The sequence below is a fragment of the Salmo salar genome, chromosome ssa11 (genome assembly GCF_905237065.1).
Source record: "Salmo salar chromosome ssa11, Ssal_v3.1, whole genome shotgun sequence".
In the NCBI taxonomy this organism is placed as follows: Eukaryota; Metazoa; Chordata; class Actinopteri; order Salmoniformes; family Salmonidae; genus Salmo; species Salmo salar.
This window is the reverse complement of record NC_059452.1, coordinates 7,165,030-7,185,143: the sequence shown is the minus strand read 5'-3', so window position 1 is coordinate 7,185,143 and position 20,114 is coordinate 7,165,030. Positions and strand designations below refer to the sequence as shown.

The window sequence follows — 20,114 nt, the reverse complement described above, 5'->3', positions numbered from 1 at the left end:
AGAGTAGAACACTTAAAAAAGAAAAGGAGAGCCTCATACTCTAGGAGCTCAGATGTAATAATTGAATAACCTAATATCCAACTTTTCGACAGACAAGTTGTCTTCATCACGGTATAATGGTAAACACGTTCGATGCCGATATAACGTAGGGACGAAATCAAGTGGTTCGCTTCCAAAAAGTGGGCCGCAACTAGGTAAGTCGAGTTCCTGCACCTAATGTTGCTACGATGCTCCGGGATTTGCACTTTTAATTCGCGCTTCTTTTTACCCACATCATTTTTACCACAAGGAGAAGTTATAAGATAAATAACTGCCTTAGTGGAGCACATCAAAATAAACATTTGATTGGGATCTGTTTCCCTATTTGGGAGTGTTTGAAGGATCTACATTTGTAAGTGCCATTGCATTGAACGCAGCCATTACACTTGTAGTTTCCATCCTGTAGAGGCGCAAATAAAAGTTTTGCAGGGATATTTTGGAGTGGTAAATCAGAGTTTAACAATTGATCTCTGAGATTTCTGCCCCGCGACAATACAACCAAGGAACCTGTCCGTAAACACATTACCGATACTGTCATCAGATCTTAGAATGGGCCAATGTTTGTGAACAATTCCCTTAATTTGTTCAGAGCACTTTGAATAGCGAGTAGTTAGAACGCAATAATGCTTCTTTTTGCGACAATGTCCTTGAAAGATCATGTCTCGATTTGTTTTGAATTTTCTCAATGGCAGTATTAATCGGACCATTTTTGTACCACCCTCCTTGAATTTTATTTGCGTCTCAGGCATATTTCTGTCGGAATCTGATTGTTTTTGCAAATTCTTTTGATTTGACAGAATTGGCTGTAGGGAAAACTGTTTTTCAAGGGAAGCCCTCAACAAAGTGTTACGATCAATAGGTTTCCTGTAAAGATCAGTGTATAAAACATTATCCTAACACAACATCAGAAGATCAAGGAAAATGATGTGACTGCATAGTAAATCTCAGGTGACAGATAGGGGATAACACAGATATCAGCAGAAAGAACCAGTCTGCTGCACAGAGGCTGATTGAACCACAATATACGACGATTCGCAGGCTACAGTTTGAAAAGTACATTCACACGCTTACACACAGGCATGCAGGCACACGCCATTCCAGAATTTCCATTGGTTACTCACCAGGTTCGCTCTCTGAAATTCCGTTTAATGGGAAAAGCAACTCCTCAATACTAAGAGACCTCACTGGTCAGCCTGGTAATACAAGAGGGAACTCCTCCCTCTCTCAACCTGGAAAGAAACAGGGAAACAGTGAGCATTACAGCTAAAGATAAATAACATAAAATCATGCTCAGGGATTCGGATGACAAGTAACACACAAGTTGATCAAAAGTACCAATAACAACAGGAGTTTGTTTAATCAATCAATCCTAGTATATGTTATATTGTATTTTTTTTTTTTACAGCGCTTTCAAGTGTGTGCAAGCGTGCCAGAGAGCGCCTATCTTTTCTCAAAAGCTTCACTTTCTGTAGCCTCTCAATTACATGGGCTCCTGAGTGGCGCAGCGGTTTAAGACGCTGCATCTCAGTGCTAGAGGTGTCACTACAGACCCTGGTTCAATTCCAGGCTCTATCACAACCGGTCATGATTGGGAGTACACAATTGGCCCAGCGTCGTCCGGGTTAGGTTTGGCCGGAGTAGGCCGTCATTGTAAATAAGAATTTGTTCTTAACTAACTTGCCTAATTAAATAAATCAAAATAAATATGTTGCCCAGACATATGGTGAATAAAGACAATCGATGAGAGTTCATTACAGACTTTGAGAGTGTCTAAGTCACATGGTACTACATTATAAGAGACTGAGAGGGAGGCTGAAAAGAGTGGGGTATTTTAAGATGGAAGCGAGAGCAAAGAGAGTAAGTAACAGAATAAATGTATTATGTCCTTCGCCCATCCTTCTCTCCTCCTTGCTGTGTTTCCAGATGGCCATCTCCTTCTTAGAGAGAACAGAGGACGTGACCTCTGTCAAAAGCTACAGAAATGGCTGCCTTTGGGCCCCGGGCCCTGCTGTACTCGGAGTAAACACATACTCACCTACACAACAGTCTCCATACTAGACACTGACAGCAGGGGCCTGAAGCATTAAAGTTACACCCAGAGCCACACACACACACTCACACACGCATGCAATCAAACACACACACACACTCTCAGATCCACATGAGGTCTCCGTCTATTCTTCTCCTCCTGTTGATTGTTAATAGCTGGAGTGTTGCCATTGTTTGCCTGTTAACAGCAGCCCGGTGTGGTAACAGCCCACTGATGGTGACATGAATGGGACAGATTGGCCCATAATGGAATGGCTGCCGTAAAGCTCTATACGACCAGGGGGAATGGGACCTACTATGTCCCAAACAGAGCCACACTGTCTGGGGGAGAGGAGGGGTGAAGTGAGATGAAAGAAGAGGAGAGGAGGGAGGGGTGAAGGGAGAGATGGGCATATGTAGGGAGGGAAGACCAGTGTCTCTTGACATATTACACAGATAACACACTCAGGGAGATAGTAGAGACAGCACTGCCCTCTAATCAAGCAGTCCAGTCATTCAAGTCTGATACTCTGACTCATCATCAATCAAGCAGGGTCTTGGCTGTACATATGGACACAAGTTAATTAGAGGCAAGAATCAGAGAAAAAAGAAAGAAAGAAAGAAAGAGAGCGAGAGGGGGAGAAAAGGAGAAAAAGAGAACAAGGGGAAGACAGGGGCAGAGCGATAAAGAAGAGGAAGAGGGAAAGAAAGAAGATAGAATGGGAGAGGGAGAGCGATGGCTCCAACAAGGCGATTTAAAAAGATGACTTCTTACTGCTTGCAGAAACACTGAAAAAATGACATTGCCGTTTCAAATTACATTACTTCAAGAGAGCTTCGATGTAGTCACGATAAGTTAACAGGCCAAAGATAAGGATACATTTTCTTTTAAGTTTCCAATAATCAAATCCAGAATAAAACCTCTCAAATTGAGGTTTATAGTTTGGCCAAGTTTGAGAGCAGTGAGTGAGTTTGGTGTGTAGGCCAATTGTGTGTGTTAAGAGTGCGACCTGTGTGAGATGAGTATTTTCTATGAGAAAGATATGCGTGCGTGCGTGTGTGTCTGTATCCCTCGAAAAATCCCATGCATGACTAGCCAGAACACACACACACACACACACACACACACACACACACACACACACACACACACACACACACACACACACACACACACACACACACACACACACACACACACACACACACACTGCCTTTAAGAACAATCCCATTTAAAGCTAAAGAGATATTGTTGTCTCTTCAGGAACGACCACAGAGATAATGAAGTTAATGTAGAACAGTAATCTCTCTCTGCTCCATTACACCCATGTCCCCCAAAGTAGCACATTGCTACATTAGCTTAGCATTCAGCACAGCAGTAGCCGTAGCTCCCAAAGCAGCACAACACTAAATTAGCTTAGCATACAGCGCAACAGTAGCAATTTCCCACCGCCACTTCTTTAGCTTAGCACACACCACAGCACATCTCCCACTGTCAATGCAGTTACGACGCAACAACGGCCACACCAGTGTGCTAGCAATCTATGGTTGCTACATTGGGCGTCCCAGAATAGGGCTCTACCACCTGGTGAGCACTAAAGCTATTCTGGGAGATTGTTGAATACCTGGATGAAGTTGAAGAGGATTTTCAGAATGAGCTCGGTCCAACTTAGCAACCCTATAAAACTACAGCTGCATTCAACACATTGTCACCGATCCACCCCACTCTCTGGATGCAGCTGGATATTGTGTCAAGTGTGAATCAATGCTAGCCTCTGAACGCACCCCTAAGGGAACAACAGCAGACAAAAGGCTAGGACACACACACAAGCGCAAGAACACATGCACAGACAGACACACACATATACAAACACACACACTGGAGTGTGATGTCTATGGCGATAACAGGTGTGAGTCTCACCAAACAGTCAAGGCATCAGAGTGTGTTAAAAGGGGAGGGTTCACACACACACACGCACTCTTCCCACATTCATACACAACCTGACTGAATCCCAGCACCTTGTGTTTCGTGTGTGTGTTGTGTGTGTGTGTGTGTGTGTGTGTGTGTGTGTGTGTGTGTGTGTGTGTGTGTGTGTGTGTGTGTGTGTGTGTGTTAATCCTATCCCAAAACCTTAGCCCTAACCCGCTGGAATGAATGCCTAAACTTAACAGTTACAAAAGTATGTTTGTCCATTAAACATTGAATTTCAAAAGGGAGACTGAGTTCCTGTTGGTCACACAGCAATGTTAACCACACGTGTACACACGCAAACACTCTATGATGTAAACATGTATTCAAAGAACCTGGGTTTGACATTTACCAGAGAATTAGCTTGAAGTCACCCCCTCCCTCCACTGAGATGGAATTGCATTAGGCTAAAATGTCTACAAAGACAGCAATCTCACGCACTCACACACAAACACTCAAAGAAGCACACACACAGGCATGCATAGAATATACAGAGATAACACAGACACAAAGAAACAAACACATAGCCTGACGGGCTCTGACTCGTCCACACACAGTCCGCTCAGGGCGCCGAATTTAGGAGCGTCGGCAAAATACAGTTTGCATTATTTATGGATAACATTAATAGTGCCGTGTGTGGGTGCTTATATTGTCCTATTTCAAGTGTACAAGTGTGTGTATTATACGCATGTGTCATTTGGACATTTTTTTGCATATCCCAACTCCCCCGGAGACCCTCAGACAGTGGGTTCACAGGGTCTGCCATTATCAATGGCGACCCTGGAGCAATTAGGGTTCTAGTGCATAGAGTGTTGGGCCAGTAACCGAAAGGTTGCTGGATCAAATCCCCAAGCTGACAAGGTAAAAATCTGTCGTTCTGAACAAGGCAGTTCCCCAGTAGGCTATCATTGGACATTATTTTATCAAATCAATTCTCTATGTGTAATTATTATTACGTGATTAAACTAATCATGTAAACTTTAATTAACTAGGAAGTCGGGCACCACAGGAAAATGTTTATAGAGTCTCTTTTTCCCGAATCGACTCTTCAGATATTTTCATATCCTATCGAGTACAGTCTTGTATTAATGTACTATTATTACCTCATCAGTTCTCATTACTGAACATTACAAACCCATGGATATCTGCACGAACCCTAGTTTCCATAATGAATCAGCGATATACAAATTGGCTTAATTATTACCAACTAACTAATCAAATCACAGAAATACATAAACAAACAATATAGTTATTGGTTACTAACACAATGCATTGATAAGTCCCTAGTGGGCTAAACCAGTATGATGGCTTGGTAGACAATGGAAAGGGATGGGACAGATAAAAAGCGGGAAAGACAAAATTGATTCACTACACACAGTTGATAAATGTATTCATTGAAATGCTAATCGTTTGCACATGAACGGCCGCTTATTTGAAAATAATTGCAATGTATATATTTACGCCCGGTCTGTCTGCTGGAGAGTCAGTTCATCAGAGAGTCAATGTCTTTCGTAATTGTCGCTTTCTCAGCAATTCTGGATAGTGTCTGTTGTTATGGATATATCAGGCGTACAGATGGTCGTTGCATAGAATAGATGCTTCGCGGTTGTCGGTATTCTCATACTAGACTTACTTAATTTCCAGCTGCAGACTAGTAATTATGCGTCTAGGATTTGCTCTTATTCTGTAGTGATCGATAGTCTCAGAGTTTAACCATTTCCAGCCGTGTAGCCAACACTACACACTGTCTGGTCTCCTGGGCCTATAGAGTTGTAGTTATTAACCATTTCAACATGTAGCATCAGCTCCATATTTTGTGGTCTAATGGCCTATATAATTGTATCCATTCCAATGTGGGGACCCTGTCCCGGCATTCTCTGACCTAATGTAAATTTTGTAGGAAGTGGTTTTATACTCTGTGGAAAAATGGCCGATTCCTTGGCCTCACAGGGGCGTGGCCACTGACTAGTTAAACTTTATATAAAAATACATACTCATTTAGAAGGCTAACATCACATTACATCTTTTCACAAATAGTTTCATATTTACTCATTCATTTTATCCAACATCTAGATGTAAATCTGATAATTGAAAAGTGTACACAAACAAACAGAGATACAGTAATATGGGTCTCCTGCCTTTCACGAGGTCACCAAATGAAACAACTTTGACAGGATTGTTCCTTAAGTGTCCACAGACCACTCCCATTCTCAAAAATATAAATATTGTTTAATTATTACAACTTTTGATGTCCAAGGGTATCTCTGTGTTCCACAGTTTACATTCCAATCTCAAACACTACAGAGCATAGAGGCAGCGTATTTTATGACCGTCATAAAACAGCAGACTTCCTGCTCTCCCCCTCTACGAGAGAGAGCACGCTGTAGAGAGGACCCACTGTAACCTGATCCTTCAGATCATCACAGGAGAGTTATGACATAACTAACTTGCCTAGTTAAATAAAGGTTAAATACATTTTTCTTTTAAATAAACATTGATGAGCAAATGTGCAGAATGTTGGACAAAATCCCCCTCTTTCCATCTTCTCTCACTACCATCTGGTGAAATATCTGTCTCGTTGTTCTAATGTAATAGCCATGAACACAGGTAACTTAGTCTGGTTAGAAGTGGGTGAGAAGCCGTATCTGTTCACTGCAATACCAGACACCCACAACATACCCCAGTCACGCATGGGCTTATCCTGCTACAGCCATATAAATATAGACCACATACACAGTGGGTATAGAAGGAACAGAGGCAGAGAAGTGTAGAAGTGGAGGAGTGTACCTACCACACACTATCGCTATGACTCAGACCCCTTTATACCCACACATGCATGCAAGTCTTTTAGACCAGGTTAAAAGTGCTTATGAAACCAATCACGTCATCAATATTAACATATTAACACTGCCCAGAGAGAGCTGGTTATGGGGCTCTGTTCATAAACACGAACAGACCCCACAGAGCCCCAGGACAGCAACACAATTAGACCCAACCAAATCATGAGAAAACAAAAAGATCATTATTTGACATTGGAAAGAATTATTTAAAAAACAGAGCAAACTAGAATGCTATTTGACCCTAAACAGAGAGTACAGAGTGGCAGAATACCTGACCACTGTGACTGACCCAAAATTAAGGAAAGCTTTGACTATGTAAAGACTCAACGAGCATAGCCTTGCTATTGAGAGAGGCTGCCATAGGCAGACCTGGCTCTTAAGAGAAGACAGGCTACAGTATGTGCACACTGCCCACAAAATGAGGTGGAAACTGAGCTGCACTTCCTAACCTCCTGTCAAATGTATGATCATTTTAGAGAGACATAATTTATTTCAGATTACACACATAATTTGAAAACAAATCCAATTCTGATAAACTCCCATATACACTGCTCAAAAAAATAAAGGGAACACTTAAACAACACAATGTAACTCCAAGTCAATCACACTTCTGTGAAATCAAACTGTCCACTTAGGAAGCAACACTGATTGACAATACATTTCACATGCTGTTGTGCAAATGGAATAGACAACAGGTGGAAATTATAGGCAATTAGCAAGACACCCCCAATAAAGGAGTGGTTCTGCAGGTGGTGGCCACAGACCACTTCTCAGTTCCTATGCTTCCTGGCTGATGTTTTGGTCACTTTTGAATGCTGGCGGTGCTTTCACTCTAGTGGAGTCTTCAACCCACACAAGTCGCTCAGGTAGTGCAGCTCATCCAGGATGGCACATCAATGCGAGCTGTGGCAAGAAGGTTTGCTGTGTCTGCCAGCGTAGTGTCCAGAGCATGGAGGCGCTACCAGGAGACAGGCCAGTACATCAGGAGGAGCAGGAGAAGCACTGCCAGAGCCCTGCAAAATGACCCCCAGCAGGCCACAAATGTGCATGTGTCTGCTCAAACGGTCAGAAACAGACTCCATGAGGGTGGTATGAGGGCCCGATGTCCACAAGTGGGGGTTGTGCTTACAGCCCAACACCGTGCAGGACGTTTGGCATTTGCCAGAGAACACCAAGATTGGCAAATTCGCTACTGGCGCCCTGTGCTCTTCACAGATGAAAGCAGGTTCACACTGAGCACATGTGACAGACGTGACAGAGTCTGGAGACGGCGCGGAGAACATTCTGCTGCCTGCAACATCCTCCAGCATGACCGGTTTGGCGGTGGGTCAGTCATTGTGTGGGGTGGCATTTCTTTGGGGGGCCGCACAGCCCTCCATGTGCTCGCCAGAGGTAGCCTGACTGCCATTAGGTACCGAGATGAGATCCTCAGACCCCTTGTGAGACCATATGCTGGTGCGGTTGGCCCTGGGTTCCTCCTAATGCAAGACAATGCTAGACCTCATGTGGCTGGAGTGTGTCAGCAGTAATGCCATGGACTGGCCCGCCCGTTCCCCAGACCTGAATCCAATTGAGCACATCTGGGACATCGTGTCTCGCTCCATCCACCAACGCCACGTTGCACCACAGACTGTCCAGGAGTTGGCGGATGCTTTAGTCCAGGTCTGGGAGGGGATCCCTCAGGAGACCATCCGCCACCTCATCAGGAGCATGCCCAGGCGTTGTAGGGAGGTCATACAGGCACGTGGAGGCCCCACACACTACTGAGCCTCATTTTGACTTGTTTTAAGGACATTACATCAAAGTTGGATCAGCCTGTAGTGTAGTTTTCCACTTTAATTTTGAGTTTGACTCCAAAACCAGACCTCCATGGGTTGCTAAATTGTATTTCCATTGATTATTTTTCGTGTGATTTTGTTGTCAGCACATTCAACTATGTAAAGAAAAAAGTATTTAATAAGATTATTTCATTCATTCAGATCTAGGATGTGTTATTTTAGTGTTCCCTTAATTTTTTTGAGTAGTATATATTGGGTGACATACCACATTGTGCCATCACAAAAGCAAGATTTGTGACCTGTTGCCACAAGAAAAGGGCAACCAGTGAAGAACAAACACCATCATAAATAAAACCCATATTTATGTTTATTTATTTTCCCTTTTGTACTTTAACTATTTGCACATCGTTACAACACTGCATTTAGCTATAATATGACATTTGAAAAGTATTCCTTTAAACTAGGCAAGTCAGTTAAGAACAAATTCTTATTAACAATGATGGCCTCGGAGGTTAACTGCCTTGTTCAGGGGCAGAATAATAGAATTTTATCTGGTCAGCTTGAGGATTCGAACTAGCAACCTTTCAGTTACTGGCACAACGCTCTAACCACTAGGCTACCTGGACATTGAATTGAATTGAATTTAATAGAGAAAGAGAGAGGCAAAGAGAGGAGAGAGAGGGAAGTTCAGGCCTTTAAGTCTTCAGCCTTACCTTGCCTCTCCATTCCATCCTCCGTCTCTCCTCCTCTTCCCCCCTTTCTTCCTGCCTCTCTCTCACTTTGCCTCTCTCTCACTCTGCCTCTCTCTCTCAATCTTACCCTCCCTCCCTCTGCATCCCTTCATGTGTCACCCTGCCGTTGTTCTCCTCTGTGTTGCTCTCTGCACAGAATGTCAGTCCGAATGGAACTATAGGAACAACCAAACATAAAACCTCAGTCATCACATCCACACACACACGCGCAGAAAGCAGCTGCTTCCCCTGACCTTCCTGAAATATTTCATTATTTCTCGTTCCTCAATTTAGCTTGTCACTTTGTCCTTACTCGGCATCCCCCGTTTGGACTCTGTAGTCAGAAAAGCATTTAGCTGTGGCTGCTCTCTTCAGCCACGCTGCCATCCTTTATGCCACTTTAGGAGAAATGGCATTCAAATCATATTTGGGGTTCACAGGAGAGAGAGAGAGAGAGAGAGAGAGAGAAGAGAAAGAGAGGAAGAGAAAGTAGGGACAAAAAAGAGAATCACAGGGAGGGAGAGATAGAGATTAGGGCGGAAGGGAGGGAATCACAAGTAGCCTGGTTGTGAACAGACTTTTCCACACTTATGGGAAAGAGGGGCAGACAAATATCTTGGGGTGTGGGTGGGATGGGGTGAGGTTGGGCGATGCTGCACCAGTGGCGGTCATTGCTGTTTAAGACAAGGGAGGATGATCATTTCTTCATGAGCATGGCCTTATTTCTATTACCGCATGTTGGATGAACGTCATTCATATTCCATTCACCCAGCTCAATGTAACATTTATAGGTTGAGACTACTACACGATACTCCCTGTATCCATCATGAGGTGGCTACAACCTAGCTATGAATTAAGGTTGACAATGTAGGTGCACAGGTACCTCCATTCAATACCGCCTTGCACACTCTTGCTTGCATCTAGCTGAAAGCAGTTACACCGGCGGGCCTCGTGGCAATAAATTAATAAAACCAAAAGCTTACCTTGACTTGGAAGTTCTAATGTTGGATAGTCATAGCCAGTTAGCTAACATAGCATCCCTCTCCATTTGAGTAGTCTAAACTAGCTAGCTGCATTTGCTAGCTAAGTAATTCATTTGTTCAAAACCGTTCAACTATTGTCTTTCTCTCGCTGAGTCAACGACTCACCACATTTTATGCACTGCAGTGCTAGCTAGCTGTAGCCTATGCTTTCAGTGCTAGAATCATTCTCTGATCCTTTGATTAGGTGGACAACATGTCAGTTCATGCTGCAAGAGCTCTGATAGGTTGGAGGACGTTCTACAGAAATTGTCATAATTACTGTGTAAGTCTACGGAAGGGAGTGAGAACCATGAGTCTACTAGGTTTTTGTATTGAAGTCAATGTACCTAGAGGAAGACAGAAGCCAGCTGTCTTCTGGCTACACCATGGTGCAGAGCGCTGCAGAGGCACAGCGTGAGTAGAGTTCCACATTTTAATGATAGTGAAACTTCCAAAACAACAAAGATATAACGATCGTGAAAAATGTAGCGCACATAGGCACTCACACAAAACAATATCCCACATCGCAGGTGAATTTTTATGAAATTCAATGAGGAGGAAGCTTTTTGCCTTTGGGGGTTTTCTGTGTGAGAGTGCTGGAATATAAACCTACAGTGCATTTGGAAAGTATTCATACCCCTTTCCTTTTTCCACATTTTGTTACGTTACAGCCTTATTCTAAAATGGATTAAAAAAAACATTTTAAACATAACTCTACACACACACACACACACACACACACACACACACACACACACACACACACACACACACACACACACACAATACCCCATAATGACTAAATGAAAACAGGTTTTTAGACATTTTTGCAAATGTATTAAAAATAATAAGTATTCAGACCCTTTGCTATGAGACTCGAAATTGAGCTCAAGTGCATCTTGAGATGTTTCTACAACTTGATTGGAGTCCACCTGTGGTAAATTCAATTGATTGGACATGATTTGGAAAGGCACACACACCTGTCTATGTAAACCAAGCCATGAAGTCGAAGGAATTGTTCGTAGAGCTCCGACACAGGAATGTGTCGAGGCACAGATCTGTGGAAGGGTACCAAAACATTTCTGCAGCATTGAAGGTCCCCAAGAACACAGTGGCCTCCATTATTCTTAAATGGAAGACGTTTGGAACCATCAAGAAGGTTCCTAGAGCTGGCCGCCCAGCCAAACTGAGCAATCGGGGGAGAAGGGCCTTGGTCATGGGTGTGACCAAGAACCCGAAGGTCACTCTGACAGAGCTCCAGAGTTTCTCTGTGGAGATGGCAGAACCTTCAAGAAGAACAACCATCTCTGCAGCACTCCACCAATCAGGCCTTTATGGTAGGGTGGCCAGACTGAAGCCACTCCTCAGTTAAACATCCCACTTGGAGAGATCATTGATTAAATCCTGCCCCAGAGAGCTCAGGACCTGATTGGACAACGACCCGAAGCACACAGCCGATACAACACAGGAGTGGCTCGGGACAAGTCTCTGAATATCTTTGAGTGGGTCAGCCAGAGCCCGGACTTGAACCCGATCGAACATCTCTGGATAGACCTGAAAATAGCTGTGCAGCGACTCTCCCCATCCAACCTGACAGAGTTTGAGCGGTAGTGCAGAGAAGAATGGGAGAAACTCCCCAAATACAGGTGTGCCAAGCTTGTAGCTTCATACCCAAGAAGACTCGAGGCTGTAATCACTGCCAAAGGTGCTTCATTTAAGTACTGAGTAAAGGGTCTGAATACTTACGTAAATCTGATATTTCAGTTTCATATTTTCTTATACATTTGCAAAAATGTAAAATATAGGCCTTCAGTATGACAGGTTAGTACAGTGGTGAACCTATAGGCCTTCAGTGTGTGACAGGTCAGTATAATGGTGAACCTATAGGCCTTCAGTGTGTGACAGGTCAGTACAGTGGTGAACCTATAGGTCTTCAGTGTGACAGGTTAGTACAGTGGTGAACCTATAGGTCTTCAGTGTGTGACAGGTTAGTACAGTGGTGAACCTATAGGCCTTCAGTGTGTGACAGGTTAGTACAGTGGTGAACCTATAGGCCTTCAGTGTGTGACAGGTTAGTACAGTGGTGAACCTATAGGTCTTCAGTGTGTGACAGGTTAGTACAGTGGTGAACCTATAGGTCTTCAGTGAGACAGGTTAGTACAGTGGTGAACCTATAGGTCTTCAGTGTGTGACAGGTTAGTACAGTGGTGAACCTATAAGCCTTCAGTGTGTGACAGGTCAGTACAGTGGTGAAGCTATAGGCCTTCAGTGTGACAGGTTAGTACAGTGGTGAACCTATAGGCCTTCAGTGTGTGACAGGTTAGTACAGTGGTGAACCTATAGGCCTTCAGTGTGTGACAGGTTAGTACAGTGGTGAACCTATAGGTCTTCAGTGTGTGACAGGTTAGTACAGTGGTGAACCTATAGGTCTTCAGTGTGTGACAGGGTAGTACAGTGGTGAACCTATAGGCCTTCAGTGTGTGACAGGTTAGTACAGTGGTGAACCTATAGGCCTTCAGTGTGTGACAGGTTAGTACAGTGGTGAACCTATAGGCCTTCAGTGTGTGACAGGTTAGTACAGTGGTGAAGCTATAGGCCTTCAGTGTGTGACAGGTTAGTACAGTGGTGAACCTATAGGTCTTCAGTGTGTGACAGGTTAGTACAGTGGTGAACCTATAGGCCTTCAGTGTGTGACAGGTTAGTACAGTGGTGAAGCTATAGGCCTTCAGTGTGACAGGTTAGTACAGTGGTGAACCTATAGGTCTTCAGTGTGTGACAGGTTAGTAGAGTGGTGAACCTATAGGCCTTCAGTGTGTGACAGGTTAGTACAGTGGTGAACCTGTAGGCCTTCAGTGTGTGACAGGCTCATTATTCTGAAAGCACAGCAACCATAATACCAGCGCACTCATGTAGAGGTGCACTTTTTGTAAAACACAAAGGCCAGTGGTATAGTGGAGGGTCTACACATTTTATTTTTAGTGGGCATTGTGTATACTCACTACTGATGTGTATCAAAGTAGTGTAGTGGAGGTATACGACTTATCAATTATGTAGTACAATAGAGCAATCATGAACAAAGTAGCCTACACAATGGCAAAGCATATGAAATATATTCAAATGTGCACCGCGCACGTAGCCTAGTTTCAGCAGAATATAATCTGCAGGGAGCAAGACCGTGCAGCTCTGAACTGGTTTTGGCAAGGAGCAGCTCACAGAAGAAAGACATCGGTAGCCGGTAGGGTAGGAAAGACGTTTCAATTGAAGATATCTATCAGCAGGGGCACAACTTTCACTGGGACATGACCATCTCCCCCCCCACACACACACACACACATTCTTAAATAGCATTTTTGTCATTGGAAGGTGATACAAAACCAGGCAACGGTGTGCTTTAGGACCATACATGAGCCTCTGAGTGGTCGGGTAGGCTGTTTGGAGTGTTTATCTGACTGGATAAAAAAATCCCACTTATAAAACCAAAGTTGTGCTCCTGTCTACCAGTAAATGCTAACTACGGCAACAATGGGTATGCAAACCAGATATTGAAAAATGGAGTCTGGAGTGTTGGTTACTAGTCTATTTGTTTTGCGCAATTGTCATCATGCACTGTTTGCATCAGGGGCGTACACATGGATGGGGCCTGGGTGGACAAGGCCCAGCCACTGGGGAACCAGGCCCTGACAGGCCCACCCAATCAGATTGATGTGGTTTAAGCATTGTTGTGGCCTAATACCATCAAATTAGAGTGAAAATCTGAAAAATCTATTGGAAAACATAGGATTTTCCACACAGGGTGCCTTTGCTTCGCTGGGCAGGCCATTTGGGAACTTCCAGCCACCACTACACCATTGCATAGGGCCGATGGAAAGACAGCAGTCGCACACAGTATGATGTTAAACAATAAGCGGTACATAAACTTGGACATAATAAGCCAGTCGGTCCCGATCATAAGAATACAAAAACACAACCATTAAGCATTTCCCAATTGAAATGTACAACTATTACTTCCTATTGCAAAAAAAAACATTTCACATTTGGCACACAAATTAACCGGTGACCTAACTTTAAAGTGGAAGTGACAGTGTTTTAACTACTTTGCAGATACGAAAAAAAAGACAATCATAATATCAGTAAAAAATATCAAATACCCATTTTATGCTACAAAACCAACTTCATAATAGGTTTTAAAAAAAGGTTATATTTAACTCAACATTCCATGACGTACACTAATTCCCTGGATACATTAGTAAGTGGTAAATTGCTGTGTGCCGCTCCGGCAGCACAGAGTGGCTTGCTTGTGGGTGAGCTGGCAGCATTTAGCAGCACTTTCGATTGTGCGTCAAGAATCCAGCATAGTAAGTTTGTATGGTCTGGTTATTAAATGGGTAAATAGTTTAATCCATTCTCCATTTAATGAATTTACTCACAGGTAAAAATAGCACAGTGGCTTGCGAAAGTATTCACCCCCTTGGCATTTTTCCTATTTTGTTGCCTTACAACCTGGAATTAAAATTGATTTTTGGAGGGTTTGAATCATTTGATTTACACATGCCTACCACTTTTAATATGCAAAATATTTTTTATTGCGAAACAAACAAGAAATAAGACAAAAAAATGGAAAACTTGAGCATGCATAACTATTTCCCCCCCAAAGTCAATACTTTGTAGATGCACCTTTTGCAGCAATTATAGCTGCAAGTCTCTTGGGGGTATGTCTCTATAAGCTTGGCACATCTAGCCACTGGGATTTTTGCCCATTCTTCAAGGCATAACTGCTCCAGCTCCTTCAAGTTGGATGGGTTCCACTGGTGTACAGCAATCTAAGTCATACCACAGATTCTCAATTGGATTGAGGTCTGGGCTTTGACTAGGCCATTCCAAGACAATTAAATGTTTACCCTTAAACCACGCGAGTGTTGCTTTAGCAGTATGCTTAGGGTCATTGTCCCCCTGGAAGGTGAACCTCCGTCACAGTCTCAAATCTCTTGAAGACTGAAACGGGTTTCCCTCAAGAATTTCCCTGTATTTAAAGCCATCCATCATTCCTTCAATTCTGACCAGTTTCCCAGTCCCTGCCGAATGAAAACATCCCCACAGCATGATGCTGCCACCATCATGCTTCACTGTGGGGATGGTATTCTCGGGGTGATGAGAGGTGTTGGGTTTAAGGCAGACATAGCATTTTCCTTGATGGCCAAAAAGCTACATTTTGGTCTAATCTGACCAGAGTACCTTCTTCCATATGTTTGGGGAGACTCCCACATGCCTTTTGGTGAACACCAAATGTGTTGCTTATTTTTTACTTTAAGCAATGGCTTTTTTTCTGGCCACTCTTCCGTAAAGCCCAGCTCTGTGGAATGTACGGCTTAAAGTGGTCCTATGGACAGATACTCCAATCTCCGCTGTGGAGCTTTGCAGCTCCTTCTGGGTTATCTTTGGTCTCTTTGTTACCTCTCTGATTAATGCCCTCCTTGCCTGGTCCGTGAGTTTTGGTAGGCAGCCCTCTCTTGGCAGGTTTGTTGTGGTGCCATATTCTTTCCATTTTTTAATAATGAATTTAATGATGCTATGTGGGATGTTCAAAGTTTCTGATAATCTTTTATAATCCAACCCTGATCTATACTTCTCCACAACTTTGTCCCTGACCTGTTTGGAGAGCTCCTTGGTCTTCATGGTGTCACTTGCTTGGTGGTGTCCCTTGTTTAGTGATGTTGACTCTGAGGCCTTTCAGAACAGGTGTATATATACTGAGATCATGTGACAGATCATGTGACACAGATTGCACACAGGTGGACTTTATTTAAGTACTTTTTTTCATTTCACTTCACCAATCACTTCGACTATTTTGTGTATGTCTGTTACATGAAATCCAAATAAAAATCCATTTAAATTCCAGGTTGCATTATTATCCTATTTTGCATTACAAAATAGGAAAAAATGCCAAGGGGGATGAATACTTTTGCAAAGCACTGTAATATGCTCTAAACTGCTCTGGTGACAAACAAACTTTGCTTTGTTGTTTCCAATCATAAAAATGGCTGGGAGAACCTATTCAAGTAAGTAAATACATTTCGAAAATGTAAAAAAATATAACATTAATTATTAGCTCACCAGCTACAGTGCAGGCTAACTCAAATCAGCTGCTAATGTAGCTAGCTAGCTAGCTAGCTAGCTATCTAACAAACTCTACATACTGTATAGCTAGCTAGCTAAGTTAATTCAATATCACCAGCTACCTAACTTCATATTAGCTATCTATATGTGCATTTGTAGGTAGCTAGCTACCAGCCATGGAGAAGGGTGAAAGTATAGCAGTCCCAACTGTCAAAGTGAGAGAGTAGGCTGTTCTGGATAGGGCAGGTACTTTTGTGTAGTTCCAGTCCCTAGAAGTGAGGACAGAGATAATAGTAACATAATATTCAGTGCTGTCTAATTTGAGTATAATGAAGTCTGTTTCTTGTGATGTCTTCTGTCCTCGGATACAGAGAGCTATGAAAGTCTGTCTGTAGATGAAGAGCTCACAATGAAGAGCAGTGGTTCTCAGTCCTGGGGACTCAAAGGGGTGCACATTTTTGTTTTTTGTTTAGAACTACACAGCTGATTCAAATGATCAACTCATCATCAAGCTTCAAGTGGTATTTATGTATTACTTTGTGATGCTATTCTTGATATGATCATGCTGTTGTCACATACTACATGTGCACATGTGTGTGCATGCATCTATCTATCTATCCAATGTTATCATGATTTGTTATGAGATATTATACTTCAGTAATCCACAATGACCTGATGTAAAAGTCTAATAATAACATTATCTTCCATATTCCTACAGATAACTGGAGATAACTGGAGATTCCTTCAATTCGATAGCCTATAGTCACTGTGTAGGGCACTGCAAGGTTGGGTGACCAGGGCCTTCTGGGACTGCCTCCTATGGGAATTCAGGCATGTGAAAGCTTACTGTGTCCTGAATAAATTAATGAGGATGGAGGGGATCTGCAGCTCGCCACCATGTGCCAGAGAGGTCTGCTGCTCTGCAGGATGTTTCAAGGATGGGGGCCAACATCGCAGCATGGGAGGCAATCCGTGTGTAGGAGATCTTCACCTCCTACTTTATCGAAGAGGGTGCTATACCCTGGCAACACCATAGACTATACTATACACAACCAAAGGCTCTTTTAAGAGCCACCCACATTGCAAAAATAGTGTTTTTCCATTTACTTAGCTATGTCAACTGCAGTTATTCAATTCCCAGTTTCTCTCCCTTTGACTTCTACTTCTCAGGTGAGGGTGCTGTTTAGGTAAGAGTGTTGATGTCTGTACAAAAACAAAACAGCCTCTTAAAGAGTCACCCATATTGGAAAATATAGAACAATTAGACACCCTATAACCCACACACTCGTGTATCAATCTGATTGATGGATTGTGTTGTGCAGTAAGCAGGCTCAGGTGTATTTGTAACGGTATGAAGTGGACCAAAGCGCAGTGGGTTGAGTGCTCATTTTAACTTTTATTAGAACACTGAAAAAACAAAACAAGAAAACGAACAGTAATGCAGGCTGCACACAGCTATGCAAAAATGACTTCCCACAAATGACATGTGAAAACAGGGCTACCTAAGTATGACTCCCAATCAGCAACAACGAACAGCTGTTCCTGATTGAGAGCCATACCAGGCCAACACAAAGAAATACACAACATAGACAGAGCATAGAAATACAAAATATAGAACATAACCAAAAACCCCGGAATACTCTAAACAAACACCCCTCTACATAAACACATATCCCAACAAACCCCGAACCACATAAAACAAACACCCCCCTGCCACGTCCTGACCAAACTACAATAACAAATAACCCCTTTACTGGTCAGGACGTGACAGTATTACTGTGGCTCCTTCCACCTTCAAAGAATAGGCAAGAGGGCCAACCATGGAGAATAGTAAGACACTTCATTATTTCTATAACTACGCTATATTGTTTGTCCATGTGTATCTGTGCATGTTTATCAGTATAATGTACTCTGCAGCCACTTAGTGTGGACACCGGGTGAGGCCACACACACAGATGCCTGTTGAACACTGTCTCTTTAACTGCCTGATTTTCTCAATAACAGTCTCTCTCCTTCACTTTACACCTGTCCCCCCATTCTCCCTAAATCCTCTAGGTTATATCAGCAGTGTCGTTGAACCCTCCCGCATCTGAACTGGCTACATAGAGGGCACAGCATGATCAGAGGTTTGGGGTCACTTGGTCGGGTCAACAGGAAGTATTATTCAAGAGATGCTTTACATTGAAATACAGATAGAGATGTAGTAGTCGCAGAGTTAATGATCCAAGGTCAGTTTTGCTTTTCACCTCCTGATGATTAAGATGACTGACAGTGTTAGAATAAAAAAAACACAAGGCTTAACCATGCTCTCTCTCCCTCCATCTGTCTCTCGTCTGCAGGTATGTTTAGATGTGAGAGAGGATGCCAACCCCCAGTCCCGTCATCGCCACCTCATCCGCTCTTAAGATAACCTTCATGCCAACTGGGAGCCCAAGGCTGGTTAGGAGACACAGATAGAAACACTATAACTATAATGTATAATGTAATTGTGAGGAACTGAGAGAATATTACGTTTAGTAGCACTGAAATTCATTAATCATATGCTGTTTTCCCTGCTCTTCTGTTCTTACCTCTTTCCCTTTCTGTCTTTTACACTCTCTCACACATCTCTTGCCACCTTCTCTTTCTTCCTCTGTTTTTATAATGGACACCAGATGTGCATTGAAGTTCAGTTTGAACTTGTATTTATAATATAATATTACAAATAGAATATTTATAATGCATGCATTATGTATTTATAACACTTGGATAAGAAATGTCTTTCAATTAAGCATTTCACATTCTCTACTGGTTGAAAATAAGTCTCTAATTTTATGAAATACTACACCTATCCTGTGTCCTCAGATCAGTGCAGATGAAGGAAATTAGATATTGAGAAGAACCGGTTTTAGAGTATTTACATGATGTATTAGAAGTGTAGTGTACAGTTTTTTAAATTCTGTTTCTGTATATATGGATTAGAAATCAGCCTTGAATTAGTTGAATCATGTTTCTAGTCTATTGCATAGTTACAATGTGTAACCATTGATGTCCCAGGACCAGGATTGATAAACACTGTTGAAGTGTATAATTGTAATACATACATGCAGACACAGAGTCAATCAAAGACTGGAGTTTGATACTCCTGGTATTGGATATGACTGAAAAAGAATGTCTCACAGACGTTCATACCTAAACTGCACCTTTATTTGCCTAGGTAGAGTACATGATCAGTGAATATATTCAATGTCCATGCTACAATGTGGGGATCTCATGCTTGGTAATAACTACATGTATTTACGACATACATCCTTGGCACAAAGTTGTATTATATTCTACTCAATCCATTATATTCTACTTAATGTCATTCAGACTATTTTGAAGTTCATACAACCAGCTAGGAGGTTCACAGCTAGGTTCACAACTAATACTTATACCAAACATTTTAGGGTATAGCGTCAAATTCGTCATGGAAACCACTCGATACATTGGTCATCGCCCAGCGGTCACCGCTGGTGATTTGCATAAAGTTGGAAAAAGTTAAAACTTTTTCACAATCGCCTTTAAAAGGTTCCCCGCCCTCTCCGCTTTCCTTCCATTGAAAATGAATGGGA

The 20,114-nt window shown here is 42.6% G+C and overlaps 1 protein-coding gene across 1 annotated transcript in view; it reads right to left on the bottom strand.

Annotated features, from left to right (window-relative positions):
- Positions 1 to 20,114, bottom strand: part of LOC106561911 (LARGE xylosyl- and glucuronyltransferase 2) — a 117,119-nt gene that overhangs the window by 63,900 nt on the left and 33,105 nt on the right. Inside the window, exon 2 of the mRNA XM_014126255.2 lies at positions 1,161 to 1,268. The gene's annotated coding sequence lies outside the window, so the exon portion shown is untranslated. The remainder of the gene's footprint in view (positions 1 to 1,160; positions 1,269 to 20,114) is intronic.